At 41.7% G+C, this 20,956-nt stretch overlaps 1 protein-coding gene across 5 annotated transcripts in view; it reads left to right on the top strand.

Moving 5' to 3' along the window:
• fhod3a (formin homology 2 domain containing 3a) overlaps positions 1–20,956 on the top strand; it is a 68,792-nt gene that overhangs the window by 15,670 nt on the left and 32,166 nt on the right. The window lies entirely within an intron of this gene.

The following is a 20,956-nucleotide window of genomic DNA, read 5'->3' as shown; positions in this document are numbered from 1 at the left end:
TAGCCCTTTTTACACAGAGATCGCATCATAGGGCTATGTAGGTTACTAAGTCCCATCTTCATGCCGCCTTTTCATTTTTACACAGAACGGAACAGGGGCGGCATCATTCTGCTCCTGTGTGTGATAGACAGCATGCCAGCATCGCATAATCGAAACAAGCGTGACAGGTGTGACGTGACACAGTAGCGTTGGCCTGTAGTGTGACATAAAACATACACATTGTCAGCACTTTCTAAACAATAACAACGGCACAACATGGCAATAACAATAATTCCCTGTTATATGGCGGCTGAGCTGAAGGACCTTATTGTTTTCCCAGTTTGCGGACATTTTCGGATGCTGTTCTTCTTTGGGTTAGCTGCCAACTGCTAGCAGCTACTTTTCAAATCTCCTGCTTTGGGTCGCACACATAACACATTGTCAAAAGGACACACTATGATCCCATTCTGCCAGCTGTCCCATTCATACAGAGGTTGTGTACAATGGGGTAGCCACACTATGGTGAGCACAAATGAAACCCTGAAGCTTTAAGACCCATCTACAGGTCCCGGGTCAGCTACAGCAGCAACTAAAAGAGTTGTGTGTAAGATGAGGATGGTGTGTCGGGGTTCCTCCACTGTTGAAGGGTCTGTGAATGGAAACATGTACAAAATGCAAATGCACATTTGACAGCATCACCCAGATGGTCCAATCACTGAGATGATGAGTGTTTGGGTGCTTTGAATGTTTGAATATAGCCGTGGTGGAACTAATTGAAAAACACAACCTCTTACCTCTTTTTGTGTTTTAGTATTTCCAGTTCCATGGCATAAGAGATGCTTTTTAGTTTTATAGCTTGTTTTGACCTGTTGCATTTTTTGTAAAGTGTTCAGTGAAATAGAGAAATGTTGTAAATGTTCCATTTTTTTTAAGGAAGATAGTTTACCAATGTTGCCAGTGGGCAAAAAGTTACCTCAGTCCCTCGATTATTGTGTCTGTCTTTTACACTTTCACTCCTGTCTGTTCCATATAGATGCAAATATATATAAATGCACATGCATCCTGTAGAAACAGCTGAGTTAATTTAGTGTGAAGTGCTGAAAGCTAAATCTTTCTCTCACACTCATGCACATGGGATGTACACACCCACGCAAACAAGTTCTTATGAGGGATCTTCCCATGCCTCATATTGGCTTGAAAAAAAAAGCACGGCTGGGCTATATTTCCTTACACCAGCATAATTTGAAAAACAACTTACAAGAACAGAACTTTTTATTGGAGAAAAGGCTGTATCATCACCATATGAGATGCAATGCCTTTTGAAGGGCATGAGTTGAAGTTTGCGGGTGCCAAGGCCTGATGAGAGAGTTTGCTCACCATATTGCCCACAATCCAGATTTCATTCAGCGTGGCACAGATACTGAGCAGCAACCAGATCCTGACTGTAGTTGATACTCTGGAGTGGCACTTTGTAATACTGCTGCATTAGGCAGATGTATAATCAGCGATCCATTCACTTTAGAGATCTACTGACCATTTTCTACCCCCTCTTATCGTTGTTTCATTGAGTCAGTTCAGCGATCCGCTCATCTGCCAGTTTAACGCTCTCTAATCCCTCAGGGACTTGACTTTCAAATCGCCTGAGTAGTGGTCAGCATACCATCCGCTAAATGAAAAGTCACAATCAAGGATACAAATTACTTGTGGAATCAAGTATCTGTGACTCACATACAGTTGCTCAGTGCAGTAGGATTGCATGGCTTTGAATTGAGTACACTGATGGCTGACTTTGCCACATGCATGATAATTATTTGGTTTATGTGACTGAAATGCAGGAAAGGATCAATTACTCACAGATTTTCCTAATCTTGCTGTCCTCATCAGCTTTCAGGTTTGATTGACAAGGATCAGGATTTGATTGTATTAAGGTCAAACAATAGGGAGATCTTAGGGTTTGTGAACTTCTGCAGTTGTTCATTGATCTTCTTTCAGGGCCAGAAGGTTATGAAAAGGAGTATTACGATGAGAAATACAGCTCTCCTTGGCATTTCTTGGCATCACTGCTAAGGGAAAGATCAAATTACTTTCAGGCTTGCCAACTCTGGATTAAGGATGCTCTGTGATGTGTGTGTGTGTGTGTGTGTGTGTGAGTGAGGCCGTGATAATGTGTGTTACTTAATGAGTTTTTCTGTTGTATATGAAAAGGAGTACATACTGGCATGGTCAGCAAAGCAGTGACTTTGTCTGCTGGTGTAAGCAATACTCTGCAGGCAATGTGTCTGTACTGGAGAGGCCTTCTTGGCACTTTAATGATCCAGCTCTTCACAGTACTCACTGCATTGCCCCCACCACGAGATTGGGGTCAGTTTAACAGGAATGTTTTTCTCAGGTGTCCTGAGTGTCCTCAGCTTAAGGTTGAACAAGGTTCAACCTGATCCAAATCATTGTGCAGTGCACGTCTACTTTTATGTCTCTCTTCCATTTGATCTTGTGTCTCTCATTTTCTACTCGTGCACATTGTTCCCTATATTTCCTTCCCTCTCTCAGATGATCCCGTGCTCTGCAGTCCCTTCAGGGTGCCAGTCAGAAGCCCTTGTTTAGGGGTTAATTTTAGCAGAAGACGTTGCAGCAGAGTTATTGTAGATCATAGCTTACTGGTGGAGTGAGGTGGTTCAGGGGTGGGGGTGAAATGGAGGTGTTATCTTTAGAAAGTGTTGACAGCACAGAAACATGCAGGAAGGCAGCACAGTGCTGAACCTCTGTTCACAGTTACAGGAAGCGAGAGGTGTGAAAAGGGTCAATTTAGGGAGATAGAGGATAACTGGAAGGATTAATGTTGAAAGGTAGTGCGAGAAATGATTGCGTCTTAAAACTACACAAAGGAAGAATTTAATGTTACAAGACTTTAGGTCTACAAGACGGCTAGCAGTATCAGTGGCACCTGAAGGCATCAGTGCTCAGGAAATCACACAATATGAGACGCCAAAATCTATCAGGCATTTGAATACTACAATGCAGCCTTTAAAACCAGGAAAAGACATCATTTAATCACCAAATCTAAATATACTGACATAATGCCCTGTCCTAACCATGATCTGCTTATTTGATGGCAATTTGACAATTATTTTCTTACATGGCTGATGTGCAAAGTTAACCTGAGAGCAAAATGTCCCAAATGGAAAAGGTTTAAGCTTTTGAGCATATATTTATGCTCAGTACATTTCATGGCAGTTGAATGTAATTTGTGTATAAATGACCAACTTTCCTGTCTGTCACCAGAGGAAAGTTGAAGGGGTCACCTAAAACATCATGGGACCACGATAATACTAGTCCCAGACAGATTGACAAGACAAGACAAGATTGAGAGTTTTGAAAAAATCTGATGACGACACAGCAAACTGTTGCCTCTTAAAACAAATAAAGAGCCACATCAACATTTATTTAGGGGCATTTTTCCATCAACCTGGGGTCTCATTTATAAACATAATATATGCACAAAACAAGGCCTAAAAGAGGCAATCGCGACTTCCCAAGCAAAAGTTGTTATGTATAAAAACAGTATCAGTGGAAACTTGTTGGTGAAGATTCTCAGTCATCCAGGTCATGGTAATCGTAAGTGCTAATATCGTAGGCAACTGGACTTGCTTGCGTTTCTTGAAGACATTTCATCTCTCATCCAAGAAGCTTCTTCAGTTCTAAATGTACGTATGAACTGAAGAGGCTTCTTAGATGAGAGGCGAAACGTCTTCAAGAAACGCAAGCAAGTCCAGTTGCCTACGATATTAGCACTTACGAGTATCAATGGAAGAAACTTTGACCCATGCTTATGAACATGTTGGAGACGGGAAATTGGCGCACAGATGGTGAGGTGGAAACCTTATTGTAGAAATTGTGGAATTTTTTTTTTTGCCGCAGACCATTTTTGGCTTTGTTCATACGTACATTTTTAGTATGAATTCTACACATTGTTTTATAAATGAGGCCCCTGGTGAATTTAAGGTCAATATTCACTTGTCTTTTAGCTCTTTTTTGGTCTCCACCACCTCCTGAGGGAAATATCTGGCTCTTTAGAAGCTAAACGCTCCTCTGCATTTGTCTGTTGTTTGGTGCTGGGCAGGTAGCATAGAACGTAGTGTAGCTTTTTAGAATTGTGGCCAACAAGACGCTGTTAAAGCGGTGAAAGTGAGCCAAAAGTTGTGCGATGGAAAACCAGAACAGTTAGCTAAGAGTTGCCACAAAGCTACGTAGAGCTGTCAGATGAACAGTTGCACATACAAGTAGTCATACGAACTATTGTTAATATAAAAATGTTGATTGTAGCCACTTTAAGAATTAAATGTAGCTATGTTTGTTGGTTTGTTGTTTCGGATCCTCATAAGCTATTGCTCTGTTTATCTACCCCAAACATAATGTACAAGAACTAAGCACAAGACACTCATGTAAAGAGACATGAATAAAGGCCAAAGTAAAAAAAAACAACATTAAATATTAATGATAGAATTACATAAAGCTGCACTGACTAAGCACAAACTGTAATTTTCTCATTTTTTCACTGTTAAGCTGCACAGTACTTAACAGAATGTTTTCAGGGTCCCAAAGCTTTTGTTTCCCATGTGGCCTCATTTCCCAGCCTCTCCTGAGGTGAAAGGATATGTAGCAATTAAATACAGTTTAAGTTATCAAATATAGAGAGGGTATGCCATCTGACAGGTAAAGCTCCCTGTAATGAGTTGTACAGCAGGTGAAACAAAAGATCCAGAGTGCAGAACAAAAGACCTCGCATGTGTTTTGGAGCCTGTTCAATCCCTTGGCACTTACCTCTGGAATTTAGCCCTTTTTTCAAAGAAAAAATTGGCGTCTTTACAGCTGGATTTCTGCGTCCCAATTATCCGTCTCTAATCACCCCCCGCAGTACTGTAAAAGAGGGGGGTGAGCAGAAGTTGAGGTGAGTGAAGGTTGACTTGCTTTGATTTTCTCTTGTTGTGCTGTTGCATAACAAATTAGCAGATTGTCGAAAGCTGAGTCGAATTATGTTGCGTCTGTCTGTCTCTTCATGCTTTAGGTTCAGCTGTATGTTTAAATCCTGCTTTCACTGGATAAAAAGTCATAATAGGCCCCCCTGGCAACTGTATTTATACTGTAAAGAGATATTTGGAGGATTTTATGGCATTAGTGGGAGTTACACAAATCAAAGTCTGTAAATATGAGTTTACTGACATGGTGGTCTCTAGTGGAAAAGCAGTAGTAACTATTCAGTGTTGCTGCACAGATGGGGGTGCAGTGGTAGTGACAGCAGTCTGGCCTTGAGATGCTGCAGACAGAGATGGCTACAGCTGGTTGTAACAGTGATTTACTGTGCTGGTGTCCCCCCGCTGTGGGAGATAAGGCCTGGTAATGGCATGGTGTGACTAGGAGATAATGCTTGGTGATGGGTAAGCTGGGAGGGGGCAGTGGTATAGGACATCTGTGGCTCTGCAGTTGTAAAACTCCAGACATTTTATATGGTTCTGCTGACACGCTGCACTCTTATATCTGTGCTAACCTCATCCAGCATGCTCTAACAACTTCTAATTTGGCATCATTTGCCCTTCATCCTCCTTGCTCTACATTGTCCATTTGTCTCCATTTCTCCTCCATGTCTCCTAACTGGTTTCATCCAAACACTCCCCCACCTCTGTTGTTTAACCCCTGCATTCCCTTTCTTTTCCTGGCCTGCCTGCTCTGCTCTCTAAATCTATATTTACTCTGCTTCGCTTCACATACTGTTCGTGACTCTTTGTTCTCATAGACACCTGTGGCTTTGGCTCAAGGAGTTGTGTCTTATGATCTCCCCGTGTGCACGTGTGTGAGTCAACAAGGATATTTTGCTCCGCTTATGAATTGTTTGCATGCTCCTCGGCAAGTTTAGACCTGTCACTCAATCTGTTTTATCTGTGCATAGCCATGATATCATCCGTGCAAATGTGTGTTTATGTGTCCGTATTTTGTTTTCACTATCTCGCCATCTGCAGTAATGCATTCAAAATACAGGACACCTTGCTCTCTTTTCATCTGTGTTTCGCAGGGAGAAAGAAGGAATGAGAAAATCACTCAAATAGTTTCCCCTCTACCCTCACCAGCAGCTGAGACCCTGAGGAGCGACTGAGAGCATTGCGCCCACATGAGTCATGCCTTAGTTACTGCTGTGGGAGATGGAGAGATGGGCTGATGAGGCATTAGGGATGGAGGTGTAGAGCAGTGGAAGTGGTGGAATAACTTTACAGCAGTAGCTGCTGTAGAAAAGTCTGTAACACATCTATCCTGCAGCTGTTCTCCATTCTCACTGCAGAATCACTCTTCAAGTTGTCTATAGCTGTAACCTTCCCTCTTGCTTTCCTAGAGTTTAGTAGTAGATCCAGCTGTAGAGGGGGACTCTGATCAAACAAAGTCCATGCAGAAAGCCATAAGCAGATAAAAATACCTGAGCATTTTGCACTGCATACACTCAGCTGTCAAGCTCCACATTTCCATATTATTAAACTACAGTGTGATTATTTATGGCTTTCATGGTTTTGCTGTGTAATCCAGCTGTATGTTGCAGCTGTGTGCCTATTGTCATCGTGATCAGTTGCTGTGGTGCGCTGGATCCTGTCTGAATGCTATAGTGTTTTGCCTGCTGTGGATGTGGCAGGGTTTTCCCTGGGCTCTAGTTATGCTGACAAACAGGAGCAGCCCAACTGTTGTGTGGTGGCAAAACACGCTGCTGTTTGAGGTTTGCTTTCCCAACCCTCAGTGCTTTTACTGGAAGAAAGTAAGAAATATATCACTACATATGTGCGTGTGTGTGCGTCCGAGTGTTATGTCTGGGCTTGTTCATATATGCAGCTGAGTGTGCCTGCACAGACCTCTGGCTGGTCTGTTTTAATCATTTTGAAGCTATTACATAATGCAATAAAACATTACAATTACCACAAGCTAAACATCCAGAACACACACTGGAGAATCTGCGGGCTTGGCATCTCATGCAGCGTTGGGTTTTAGAGATGATGGGTTTAGGGGATGTGTGGAGAGAGACGGGGAGAGGGATGATTTCCAGGGAAATGGTAAATCATTTAGGGAAGGAAACACAAGGGAAAAACAAAGCAAGGAGGAAATGCACCTGCCAGACAGAGCAGCAGCTCCACGAGTTATGTCATAGCGCTGTGGTCCGCCAACTTACAGGTGAGGAGAGTGAGTAAAGAAAGAAAACTTTTCAACTTAGTTTAACACACACTGTGGTTCTTAATGTGCTCCTATTTTTGGGCTTCAGACTCCAGACCAGAAAAGTTGGGGAATTGGCAGTTTAATTTTAGAGAATAATTTGGCTAAAACAGATGAGGAGTTAATTTTGCTCCTTGCCCCAGTATTTTTAATATACTTTTTTATACTTACTAAACTATAATCAGTGCAAATCATGCTGTGGATAAGTCCAGTATAAACAAATGCTTTCTGTAGTTTTATACAGTGTGCCTTATCTTGTCTAAATTTAGTTTATCTTGTGCTATCTTACAAATACACACATACTGAGTTAAAGGTCCAGTGTGTAACATTTAGGATTGCAACCAGCTGAAACTCCTCCTGGTTAAGATTCCTTCAGTTTTCATTGTTCAGGAGATTTTTACTGTGAGCTGAATTATCCACAGAGGTCAATTCCTGTCCAAAACAAATGGCTCTGATGATTTAAACTGATAAAAAACACTGAATTAAGCAGTTTGCTGTTACAAATCAGTGTTTCTCTGATGCCGCGTGGCTCATCAGTAATGGGCTGCTAGCCCAGCACCTGCTGTGTGTGCTCACCTTTTTCTTTGATAACTTTAGATCCAGATGTTCCAGAGCTTTTTACAGGGAACCAAATTATCCACAGAGGTCTCTTCCCGTCCAAAACAAATGCATCCGGGGATTTCAACTGGTAAAAACATTGAATAAAGCAGTTTCACTTTAGAGAAATCAGTGTTTTTCTGATGCTGCTCATCGCACAAGGGCTGCTAAGGATGGTGGCCGATGCAAAACGCAAATGACCTCATCTAGAGCCAGTGTTTGGTTTGTCTGGGCTACTGTAGAAACATGGCAACATGTGGACGAAGATCCACTCTCTTTCTATGTAGACATAAATGGCTCATATGAAGGTAACAAAAACACAATGATTGTGATTTTCAGGTGATTATACACTAAAGAAAATATATTTATTATATTATTTTGCATATTCTGCCAATATATCCCCTTAGATTCTATACACTGGACCTTTAAAGGGCTCTCAACACTTAAAAAGTGGACCTGATACAGTCTCTTCTCTGTTCAAATATATACATAACTTTGCCAGAACTCCCTTATACAGTAGCTTTTGTCATATGTCATCATGTCTGCTGTATTAGGGTCACAAACAGAAATAAACTCTCTCCCACACACATATACACACACACGCACACACACACACACACACAAGCAAGGGAGGAGTATAATAACAGGCAAGTGTGGTATGAGTCAGAGCAAGATTTCACTCAGCTAATCCACTCAGCAAGCGGCACATATCCTCCAATATCCTCTCTATTTACTCGCTCTGGCTGCTGTTAGTCTTACTTTAGTTTCTCCGTCTGTTTCTACTGTGTTTGCCTTTCTCACTCTCTCTGTCCTTCCTTTCTTTTATGTCTGTCTTCCACTCGCTTCTTAGTCAGGCTCCCTTTTTCTATATACTCAATCCAGCCAATTTATTTGGCTGACTGACTGTCAAAACTCTGCCAGAGCACATTTTCAAAGCCAAAAAAGAGCGGTTTAGACACTTAAACCACCTTTTAATGATCATTTGGCATATCATGATTATTAAATGGTATTACATCATCATCAGTGCTCACTGTACTTGTGAAATTAAGAACATATATAGCTACACATGACATAATGAAGCTGAATGCAACAGTTGGGCAAAAGTTGGATGACTGTTTCCTGCTGACTGTGGCTTCACATTTACCATAAAGGCATGAGAGTCGTATTAATCTTCTCATGTAACATTTATTTTCTCAGTCTTATTGCTGACATGGACTGTCATTGCACATGTCCAGTGGATCCAGTCAATTAACGATGACATCAGCAGCAAGCGTGAGAAGTGAGAGAGGAAAAGAGAGAGTGCCAAAGGGTGAGGGGAGAGAGAGGGAAAACACTGGGCGCTTGTTTCACACGTGCACACTTGTGTGGGGGATTGAAAACCACAATATTTCCTACAATCAGCTTTTGTGTCTGGCTGCTCGCTGCAGAAAATCAGGTCACACTTTAAAACAATGCAGATGAAATGCAGTTCCAGAGCAGCTCTATTGGCCGCATGCAACAGTTAGGCAAAAGTTATATGACAATATAGACTTTGATCATTCTAAAGTTTAGCAGCTGTGTTTTTCAGCAGAGACTGCAGGAAATTATATGTGTTCTTTTGTGAGCTTTGAAATGACTGCTAAGTGTTTTAGTTCCCTTTTGGAGAGAGCCAGGCTAGCCAGTTCCCTTTGTTTCCAGTCTTTATGCTAAGCTAAGCTAACTGGCTACGTAGCTTTACATTTGCTGTACACATGGGAGCAGTATCAATCCTCTGGTTACCACTCAGTGCTCGAAGACACTACCATTGGCTCCAGTGCATTTTCAGATGTATCCACTTTAATTTTCCTTCTTATTCAAAACAATACCTGACATCATATATTTCCTCATATGCATACTCAACAACCTTATTTCTAAGTTCCCAAAACTAACAAAGAAATTGGCAGATGCACTTTGGAATTCAAAGCTCCCTCTGACTGGAATAATTTGCCCATCAACATAAGAACTCACTTTCCCTCTTTAAAAACTTGTTATTATCCTTTCTTAATCATCTTTTCATTTAACTCTTGACAAGAAAGCAAATGTGCAAAATATAAGGATATGCTATTACATTATATGCCACCACCTCCGTTTGTGGGAAGCGCTCTTTATGGAACAGAATTTTTTAATGACAGTGTGACAATGTGAGCAAGCTCCTTTTCTTCCTTTAAAGATTGGACAGCTTTGGGAACAGGAATCCACAGCATTTATGGATAGTCAAAATATTTACCAGTACATATACATTTTTGGCCTGCTTTCCAACAGTTACACTGCATAGAATTGGTCTCAACAAATGGTACAAGAAAACAGACTAACAAGAGAGAACTGCACACTTCAATATTCATACATTATAAAATATCTTGTCACCGTCCCTGTGCGTACAGTATAGTAACCATTAAGTCTGTGTGTGAATATGGAGAAAACCTGTAGCAGCCTGTCGGGCTCAGGCCTGTCATCACCAGTGTAACACAGCGTTTGTGTTGTGGTTACTATTTCGGTGTGTATGTGTTTGTGGACTAATTCAGAGGTGCCAGGGGCATATGAAGGGCACAGGGCACGTTCTGGTCTTGGAGTATGTTGGTATACACTTTGTGAGTGTGTGTGTGTGTGTGTGTGTATTTTTACATGTTGATGTGGCAGTAAGTTTCCTTCCTGAAGACATCTGCCGCTGAGCTACTTTCACAGCTGATGGCATTCATCAGGGGTCAAGGTGTCAGTCTGGAGATGCATAACTGCGCATGTGTGATAGTGTGTACGTGGGTATATTTACAGTGTATATCAGTGTGTTAACTTTAAAATATAGCAGCCGTTTGTTTCCACAGGGTGGATTTATGGGAATCATATAAAAGTTTGTTTTCATGTACTCCCAAGTGTTTTCATTCTCAGTACGTTTGCATTAAGGCCTCTGCTGTTGTTCTGTATCTGCCAGAGGACAAGCGTACATGCATGTGTGAGTACAGTATGTGTGTGTCAGTGCTGAGCCCAGTGTAAGCTCTGTCTAGGTCCGTCACCACTCTTTAAATCTCATGAATCCTGCAGTGAAACCTCAGAGGTCTCACTCTCCCTTGCTCTCTTTTCACAAACACACATGTACACACACAAACACACACACACTGAGCTCATGGGGCCTCTATCGTCATCTGTACCATCAGCAGCCTCCAGTACTCACACTGTAGGCCAAGACCAACAGACAGAAAATAGACAGTCGCAAAATAGTTATCCACAGCAGTCTGGCCTTTGCTGCCTGCCAACTTTTCCTTTTCACTTCACTTGACATGAGACTGAAATCATGCATTATTGTCCAAACAATATGTGATTTTGACAGATTGATGGAGTATTTATTTTTTAACTGTAGATTAATGGAAGTGCACACAAGAAGGAAATGCCACCCAGCAGTACCTTTGCACATGGGTGCTGATACAAAATGCAAACCCAATATTAAAGGGATAGCTCCAAAGTGAGGTTGTATGGGATCCTTATCCATAGACAGTATATTGCAAACAGTAGATGTCAGTCAGCACGCCCCAAGTTTGGAGAAGCAGGCTGGAGTTTAACATGGGAGCTGAGCAATCTACTGCTGTGGAAGTTGTCAACAACAAAATGTATATAGCCATTCAAAAAAGTCCCACCTTAATAAAAATATATATCACTTTATGTGTCTGCCATATTGAGAATATTTTCGCTGCTCTACCTTAATGTCAGACAATGATTTCCAGTGGGATAATGAAGTTGTTATGTCATTCTCTTCAAAGCCAGACTCCATTGGGAAAAACAGCAATTTAACACTGCTGAACGCAGGAGCTGCTGGTCTACCACTGCTGCCTCGATCAGTTAGTTTGTTTATATTATTGTGTAAATTTGGCATTTAAAAGGATAAGTTCAGATTCACCAAAGTTGAACAATAACACTAACTAACTAACTGATTAAGGCAGTGGTAGACCAGCAGCTCATGTGTTCTGCAAGCTAAAATTAGTGTTTTTCTCAATGTAGTCTGGTGGCTTTCACGAGAGCATAGATGGGGAACTTAAGCTGTAAACAGCTTCCTCGTCCAAACAGGCTGTCTGAAGGAGAGGTAAAGTAGTAAAAATACTGTCAATATAGCGTACACTTAAACTGCTAATGTTTTTTTTTAATAGGACTTCTTTTAAGTGGCTGACAGCAGTCTACAGAAGTACATCACTGAGCTTCCATGTCCTGCCTGTTTCTCCAAACTGGAGGTGTGCAGACCAACATATCCTGTATGTAATAGACACTGGATAAATACCTCATACAATGCCACTTCAAATAAATCTGAACTATCCCTTTAAGGCGTCATTTGATGTTGCATTGAGTTGTCTTAAAACAAGTCGAAAGTTGTTCGTAAGAAAATCCTGACACAGGTGAAACTGCATTGGCAATAAGTGGAATTGTATCATTTAGTTGACTCAGTTTTTCCGTGACTGAATGTAAGGCTACAAGATAGCACACACACTGTGCACTGCATGACCGGGGCAATGATTGAACCCAGTATCTAGGCTTGTTACAGTATGCTAGATACCCAACCCACCTATATTTAGCGTGGTACCAGCACAGAGAGGGAAAGACTTCCTGGGATTAAAGCAAGCTCTCCAGCGTGCCATTACACCTCATGCTCCTCTCACTTCTTTATTTTAGATCCCACCGAAGACCTCGTCTGAACGCCAACTGACTGATTGGCCCAGACAGCCGTGTGGAGGCTTTTTTAGAGGGCTGCAATGAAATCCTACAGAAACACGAGTCAGCGGTTATAACTGGGCTTAAATGCAGCACCACCAGCTGTGACCCGCCCCTCTCTCGCCTGACCCATAGACATTTGTACCATTCTAAAAAATATTACCCTTGGTTGACCTCAGTGCGTGCTCATGTGTAAATTTCCTGTGACTCAAAAGAATGTGTTACACTGAAATAATCCCTCTGGTCAGGTTTACATATATACTGTGGATGAAGAAGTTCCACCTTTTTATCTGTGATGTCGGGGTTTGCCTCTTTGCCTGCATCTATTCTCTTTGTAACGTCACTCTGCAGCACTTTTATATTAAATGCTATACATGTTTTATTCATCAGATCTTTACAATCTTGCAGTAAGTACGCTCAACATTAAAGCTATGGCTCGAAAAAGGATTAGGCCTGGCACAGGAAAAAGATAAAGCAGATGGTTATCGTGGATCTCTCGTGCTTACACAAGGACATCATGAATGTAGCATCTGTTACATCAAGTTTCAGAAATGGCTCTGGATTTACCGTGAGCGCCATGTCAGTGTTTTTGAGCCACAAAATCCAAATTTTGCCAACAGGGCTGAGGTTGGTAAAGCAAGCAGCAACCACACTAAATTACTGATAAAACCCCATAAAGGGACAGTTCACATCAAAATCAACACTACATGTTTTTGCTCTTACCTGTCATGGTATGTACCAATCTAGATTGTTTTGGGGTCAGTTGCAGAGTGTTGGAGATTTCGAGATGTCTACCTTCTCTCTAACGGAACTAGATGAAACTCGGCTTGTGGTGCTCAAAGGGCAGAAAAAATACATTTGAAAAACTCAATAGCAATGTCTTTTTCTGGAAATTATGACTTGGTTACCATAACCATTGCACTAAGCATTTATTTATGTAATGTTTATTTGTATAGGGACAAGTATGAAGCATAAACCAAACCCACACACCACAGCATTTGTAGCCGAAGATAATTTGCAGTGCCCATAGCTAGCTTTGACAGTTGCACATGTGGGGCAACTAACGTCAAAGTATAGTCGCTAATGCTAAATAAGGTAGTGGGAAATCCAAAACAGACTGTGAAACTTTGCACACAAACCTCTCTAATAAAGCCTGTCCAAAGCGATTTTCATTTCAATATAATCCAAGCTAAGGTTTAAAACACACAAAAAACAGCACTATAGCCTAGTAACCATTCACCTTACCTGAAGTAATCAACATTTGCAGCGTGTCCACTTGCAGAGAATACCATGCTGGTGCCTTGCAAACATGGTGCACCTGTCCACCCTGATGTTTCTTACATGCTTGATTAGGTGCTTACTGTTATTCCCAGTTTTTCCTGAAATTATCCCTCCGCATTTTATGCATTTATTTTTACCATATGCGGCAGGCATGTATTATAGCAATACTTTCAAACGTTTATGTGGCATCGTGGCACGCTGAGCTCAGACTGCCAGCTCTGTTAGATACACCACACTCGCCACTGGACTTCACTGCACACCACAGACTGTACAGGTGTTAGTTGCTGCAGTAATGGGCCAATCACACGTTGCATTAAATTGAACAACGTTTAAATCTGGGTATTAAAAGGATCAAATGCAGCTGTCACTTGGCTGGAGAAGTTTTGATACAACTTGGTCCTTGCTTATTTCTGTCGATACCTTAAAGCTATTGAGTACCAATACCTACTTTTAATGCTTATAGATAACTGAGATGCTCATGTGCTGAATTCCAAATAATTGGTTTGTTTTGTCAGTCTGCAGAGTCTCACCTTCACGCCACTGTTTCTGTAACCAGGTAGACTTTAACCAACATCTGCTGAGCTGGCTGCCTATTGTTAAATCTGAGGATTAGGCATAGTAGTACTAGACTGCTGCTGCCCTTTGCCGAGGCCAACTAAGCAGAATGTGAACTGGGGACTCTGGGATTTTGCATTGATGCGTTGCAGCAGTACAACAACGTACGTGTGGTTTTGAGTGTAATTGCTGTGGATTAGGTCTGGAGTACCCTTAGTTGGCCTGTGTGTTTTTCTGTTTGGAGATGTGTAGATGGTACAGTAAATGTTGAGGGATTAGTCAAAGCTGAAGGGTCACAGCACTAATCTCATTATGGCAGGAGGGGAAGAAGGGATCTGACCACTCTTGAACGACTTAGCAGACAGCCTCTGCACTGGGGGAATCCCTGTTTCACTGCAGAGGACACTCCCACGCACAGATGCACACGTGTGCTAATGCACATACATTTATTCTGAAACAAATGCTTGTGGTATTTAATCTATTCTTTATACATTAGTAAGTTGTTGTAACAGGCTTTTTGACCCTAAGTATTAGAATGTCTTGTCACATCTATTGGGTCCTCACTTGTGGAGTTAAGGATGTGATAAACCCAATGGGAGTGCAAACCAAGCTCTGACAGTAACTGGACTCCAGTATTCATGTCACTTCTTTAATAAAGCTCTAATTATAGATGAAACCCGGCATACTGGGGGAGGCTCTTAAGTTATGGAGTACAGACACTTGTTTTACAGTTTATAGGTTTTGTGTGTTGTTAAACGATATTAAAGGAGCAAAGAGTTTTATTTTAATAAGAAATTTTATAAGAATAAATTATAAACAGAAGTAAGCATCAGAAACAAGTGGAAATAACAATCTCATCTTGCTGGCAGATTTTTCTCCCCTTGCTTTAAGAAAATTAAAAATTTTAAGACGGAATATGGGACTAAATGACTCGTTAAGGCTGACATATTGCAGTGCATGTGAGGTCATGGTGAAACAGTGTGGACAAGAACTGAGAGTCCTCCAAAACAAAACAGTAAAACTCCAAGCGAACCTATAAATGAAATGTGCCTTTCTGTCTTTCCTTCATCTGTCTGTCTGCACTCAGCAAACACAGGCACTGGCTTACACATGGGCTTGTGCACTCAATCACACACGCACATATGCACACACACACACTCTCTCTCTACACACATGCACAAACCACAGTGACACATCCCAGTGAGTGTTTCAGCTTTTCTTGTGACAATAATAAAACCTAGGGCCAGGAAAAAAGGAGAATGACCAGCAAAGACACGTGGACAGACAAATCCTCCCTTTAAAACCCATCCTTTTGCTATTTTCCTCTCCTTCCTCCGCACTCATTCCCACATCTACTCCTCTCCTCCTCCAGTTGATGGCTTCTTATTAAGATGTGTTATCATCCTAGTTTGTGTTTTGCTGTCATTTCAGTCTCCCTTTAGAGAATTGCTGGCACTGAAGCAGTGTTGTTGTGCCAAGCTGTTTGGCTCAGAGGTTGAAGGTGAGAGTCATTCGTTTGAATTATTTCCAACTTGAAGACACCATCACTCCAGACATGCAGCGTTAAGGCAGCTGGAGGCCTTTGTGCCAATGGGAAAATGGCCCATTGATTATTTAGCGTGTCAGATTCTGTTTGCTCTGGAGCAGAAGGGTAATTATGTTGAAAAGACTTTGTTAGCAGCTATCAGGTGATCACGGGGTATCGCCATGACAACGTCAATGTTGGCATGACCGTGGGATTGTTGGTTCAACTATGCACTATAAAAAACATCTTAATAAGTTTAAGAAATTTACTAATGAATGTTTGTCTAAAAGAAAACAAGTGAAGAATTCTCTCAGTGTTTGAGTATCAAGGAAATAAAGAGATCTGATTGAAGTAAATCTGTGAAAGGTTTGTGGGGGTTTTTCCCTTAAAAAACAAATAAAATTCCCTCACTCACAAGTGGAAGATATTATCACTTGTTTCACAAAATATTTCAGAATCCATTGCTATACTGAATGACTTATGAAGATGTTTAATGCTCACATTAAAAACAGTGTGATTATGCAAAAATCTGTTGTCTGTTGCAGAATTCAGCTCTGGCTCAAACAATGTGTCCCGACAGCTTATCACACACTGTATATCATCTGTATCCAGCAAGAATAATCACTCACTCATCTTTGTTCACATAGCAGGTCCTTAATGGGTCCTATGCAAATGAAGCCATGTAACTATTAAATTGACAAATAAATTGTGTGTTTGCCAGGCAGGCACAAGGTACAAGGATGAGAGACTTCAGACACTAAACCAGTCCATTCCCTAAGCTATAAAGAGTATGTTGCAGAGATGTAAGAAAAGAGCTAGGCCCTGTAGGATTTAGGATAATAATAATATTTTGCGTAACAGGAAAAAATATCAGAATGTATCTCTGAACATTAAAGTATCTCCGTCAGGCGTAAGTCTGGAGGGGATCGTGTGGCTGCATGTGTGTATTTGTCTGCCCGCAGCTAATCTCACATACTACTTTACCAATCAGCCTAATGTATCTCTGAACATTAAAGTATCTCCGTCAGGCGTAAGTCTGGAGGGGATCGTGTGGCTGCATGTGTGTATTTGTCTGCCCGCAGCTAATCTCACATACTACTTTACCAATCAGCCTAAGATTTTGTGTGCACATTTATGACTGAATGCTCAAGGACCTCTCATGGTTTCAGTGATTTAAAATGATTTAGAAAACAGTTTTATTGACTGTTTTATACAGTTATTGACAGCTGACTGCTCACTTCTCTTAACCATTCGGTGGGGACTGCCTGTTTTCCAGCTTGGTTAAAAACAACAAGCCGCACCGTCTGTTGCAGCAGGCCAAATTTTGACCCTTGTCATGGCTCAAAAACTGACATCCAAAGAAGGTTTGGTCTCATTTTGAGCTGCAGCATCTGCAGATTAAGTCCATACCCAATGTAATGATCCAGTGAAGTTAGGGATAATACAAGCTGAATAAATCCCCCTTTTTGACATCTTTGCCACCATCTAGATAGTATGGTTGGGACAATTTCATTAAGTGCAGCTACGCCACATTCCGGCTGCAACTCAGTTTTGTTCAGCCCTCCGTACAGCGTCGTACCACACTGGGACAGTTTTAAGAGCAGAATATTTTGCCAGCAAAATTTTATAGATTGCAGATTTTGTTGATGTGGTCATAATTAGACTATGTAGTTAAAAGTTGTTTTTGTTTGATTTTTAATTGTGTTTATTGTTCGAAAAACTAACGTTAAAAGTTTAGTCATGGATGACATGGATCAAAGATTTTCAGTTGTGTTTTAGTCACGAAAAATACATGAATTCTCATTGTTATTTCATATCTATATTTCACATGTAGTGCCTATTGGCAGGAAAACTTGTGTTGCTCTGTGCAACACATTGCAGTGCCATCAAAAATAGACAAGGCGTGTATTTTTATTAGCTTCTGGGAGGCTTCTGAAACACGCTGCAACAAGTTGGATTAAGTGCTGTGACGGTTGCCAACTTCGACCACGTAGACTACTTTTTAATTTGCCAGACTGTGTCTTAATGACAAATGCAAGTGTAGCTACTTTGCATAAAATAAAACTGGTTTAAGCTCGTACACCGAAGTGGATCGGCAAAATCGGAAGTCGATTCCAAGTCTAGTCCAGAGCGTCTGCAGTCAGCCCGGGCAGGTGCATTGCGGCTGCTCATTCAGTGTTTGTTTATGTATAATGCTGGTAGCTCTCCCTGCAAACTGTAGCTAACTATAATGCCCACCTTGTCACACCTGACTGCACCACCAGCAGTACACCAGAATGAGGCCAAGTTCAAGGCTTATCGCTGCTGCTGACATGCTCCTGATGGACAGCAGACGCTTTTGGTAAAGGTTACCGTGACAGCCCCACTCACGGCCTGATGAAGACCATGAGCATTACACATGACCGACTGGATCAACCGACGACCCTCAAGGGTTAGACAGAGCGTTGCCCAGATCATTAAGTGGCCACTTGATTTCCAGGAAAACCTAGAGTAACAAGAACGAGGAAATCAGACCAAGAGTTAAGAGCTGAGTCACAGTCTGTTGTGAATTGTCCAATGAGGTTGTTGCACCTGCCACCTATCTGTGTTCCCCTGCTTCTAAGAAAGAGAACATTAAACCGAACGAGTGTGATTAATCATTATTGGGGTGATGGATTTTTTAAGAGGAAGTGTGTAACCTAAACAGGATCAGGCCCTTTTCTGTGCCACAGGTAGTGATTATGCCAAAATCATCTCTGTCAGACAGACAGAATGAGAAATACCCAACAGAGTAAATGTGAAGTCAGTTGGGTTTGACACAAACACTTGAACACTGTGGTTGTTGTTCCCCTCCAGCTGCCAGGCTCTTACTGTAAACTAAACATCTCTTCAGTCAGCTGGACTCAGAAAAGGTTAAAAATCAACATTTTACTCCAAAGACATGGCAGAGACATATATGTCGTTTATTTATTTTTGGAAGGGGACTTCCACGATTTCGGCTCTCTCATTTGTCTCCTCTGCCTCGATTACCAAGAAGCGATTGGCTGCCTTTCCTCAACTCAGACCTTGGCCTGTACTCAGTGGTCATCCCTTTCCTTTCCTCTCTTTTCATTTTATTTCCTTCCTTTTCCTTCCCGTTTCTCTCCTTCTCTGTCTTGTCCTTTAATTTCTTTCCATCCCCATGTCTTAGTCTGCCTCTTTCATGCTTATGTATAAATGTTCTTTCCTCTCTTCCCCTCCTACCATACTCTTTGCTTTTCTATTAGGTTTGGAGTCACTTCTTCCCTCACACTGACACTCATTGCCAGTTGCCTCTTGGCACTAATGATTCAGATGATTCGATTATCTCTGCTGTAGACTTTCACAGATGTATTTCATGAGTGCCGCCGCTGATCTCACAGACAGGGTCCTGCAGATGGAGAGACAGACCGGCCTGTAATTCTTCGTCTGTGTGCGGAATGATAATGATTTTGACCCCGGCCTTGGGTTAGCCTTTTTTAGCTTAGCGGCGGTTACCACTGCACTCCAGACAGCAGGCCCTTACCTCCGTACGCTTTTAACCCCCTCCTGATGGACTGAAGGATTTGTCATCAACACGCAAACTCTGGATTTACACATGCAGACTCCCAAACCCCCTGCTGACACACATTTGAACATGTAACTGTTCATGCACACAAATGAACAGTATGAACACTCAACTCAACAGACTTGCTCAACAGATTGAGCTTAATGCAGAGCACTTAGGAAAATATTTCTGTTGTCTTCTTATCATCAGCAGTATACATGCAAATACAAGTACTGTGTAGAAGTACAGTATGCAAATAAAAACATTTGTATATACAGGGGAGGACAAAATAAAAAACTGTAGTACAACAGCACAAAGTACAGCATCAGAAATTACCATAGGAGTGGAATGAACAGCTTTATTACACAGTTTTACCAAAAATGTAACTAACTAAGTACATTTACTCAGGTGCGGCAGTAGCTCAGTCCATAGGGACTTGGGTTGGGAACCAGAGGGTCGCCCGTTTAAGTCCCCGTCCGGACCAAATATGGAGCGTGGACTGGTGGCTGGAGAGGTGCCAGTTCACCTCCTGGACACTGCCGAGGTGCCCTTGAGCAAGGCACCGAACCCCCCAACCGCTCAGGGCGCCTGGCAGCCCCTTCACTCTGACATCTCTCCACTTTGTGCATGAATAGGTCCTGTTTGTGCATGCGTGTGTGTTCATACCTGTGTGCTAATGACAAAAATAGTGAAAAAAAGCAGCTCTGTGTGTCATTGCATTGTGCGCAGATGAACGTTGTTTGACTTCCCCTGGAGATCCCTGCCCGTCCGGTCTGGGTGCCGGCAGCGGCACAGGAATGAAGCCAAACACCGTTCATCTGCACACACTGCGATGCCACACAGCTGGTTCAATATCAGCAAAGTTTCCCTTTATATTCATTGTCTTGTGTGGCGATCAGCAGTGATGTGGTGGTTCACTTGTACACTGTGATCTGCAGCCTATAGTTGGGTTTTAGCTTCTAACTATCTTTGTCTTTTTAACCTGTTGTTGCTGCTGAGTCAGTTTGACATCCTGGATATATCCTTCAAACACAGACTGTAGACCCCTCTAAGATTTTTCTGCAATGGGTATTTTACTTTTAATGTGTAAATGCTCCTGATTATATATTATTTTTACTTAAGTTACATTTTCAACGCAGGACTCTTGTAACAGAGTGTTTTCACAGTGTGGTATTAGTACTTTTACTTAAACAAAGGATCTGAATACCTCCTTCACCACTGTATAAATGCAACACTGAGTGCCTTAAACCCCAGATTCATATAAAGGATTTTTGTAATGTTGCTATAGGAGGTAATACCTAGAAATACCAATTACAGTTCAGAGTCACAATTTACAGCAGTTTAAAGAAGTGATAGAAGTGCATTAATTATCTCTTTGTGTTCAGGGATAGAAATAATAAGGATAAATATCAGTGTATACAAGCTCCTAGTCGTTGGTTCTGAGTGCTTTCCGTGTCGTGACCTGAATACCTCACTGCTGAAGTCCAGCCAGCAGCTCATTAACATTCCAATACAGCTCTAATCACCAC

Source organism: Epinephelus moara, chromosome 22, assembly GCF_006386435.1.
Source record: "Epinephelus moara isolate mb chromosome 22, YSFRI_EMoa_1.0, whole genome shotgun sequence".
Lineage (NCBI taxonomy): Eukaryota > Metazoa > Chordata > Actinopteri > Perciformes > Serranidae > Epinephelus > Epinephelus moara.
This window is presented reverse-complemented; position numbering and strand designations above follow the sequence as displayed.